The following is a 702-nucleotide window of genomic DNA, read 5'->3' on the forward strand; positions in this document are numbered from 1 at the left end:
CTAGTGTTAACAATGAAAAGACAAGTTTTGCATCGTGAGCGCGCGCATTTGAAAGTGCCGGGTTGCTCGTTAGTTTTGAGCGCGCTTCTAACTAAAAAGTTGCCTACGGTTTTGTCGCGTTTGCATGAAATAAGTGGAGGTTGTGAAAAGATTCTACCAGTCTCGGGATCATTTTGGAGTAATTTAAAATTATTAAGAATGACACTTTTGACTGCGTGATTATGAGGATGGAAAGTGAGGTGAATGGAATTCTGTCATTCTTATCTTTTTGTGACGTTAGTAGTGATGATTGTCGATCAAATTGTTGGGCGCGATGATGGTCCCCTTTGACTAGAGAGACAGGATAGCCACGTTTTGCGAAGAACTGGCACATCTCCTCTGATTTGCTGGAAAAATCGGAGTTATCACTGCATCGACGTCGAAGTCTAAGAAATTGAGAATAAGGAATGGAGTTCTTGACATGTGATGGATGTGATGATGAATACAACAAATAACTGTGAGAATCTGTAGGTTTGTAGTGCACACTGGTACATAGCACGTTGCCACTAATGGAAACTTTGATATCTAGGAAAGCCAATGAAGTTTCCGAAATTTCCCAGCTATATTTAAGAGCCGGATGAAAAGAATTGAGGGAGGTTATAAAATGATAGAGTTCTTCTCTGCTGGATGAAATAGCGCCGATACAATCGTCGATGTAGCGGT

Source organism: Montipora foliosa, chromosome 13, assembly GCF_036669935.1.
Source record: "Montipora foliosa isolate CH-2021 chromosome 13, ASM3666993v2, whole genome shotgun sequence".
Lineage (NCBI taxonomy): Eukaryota > Metazoa > Cnidaria > Anthozoa > Scleractinia > Acroporidae > Montipora > Montipora foliosa.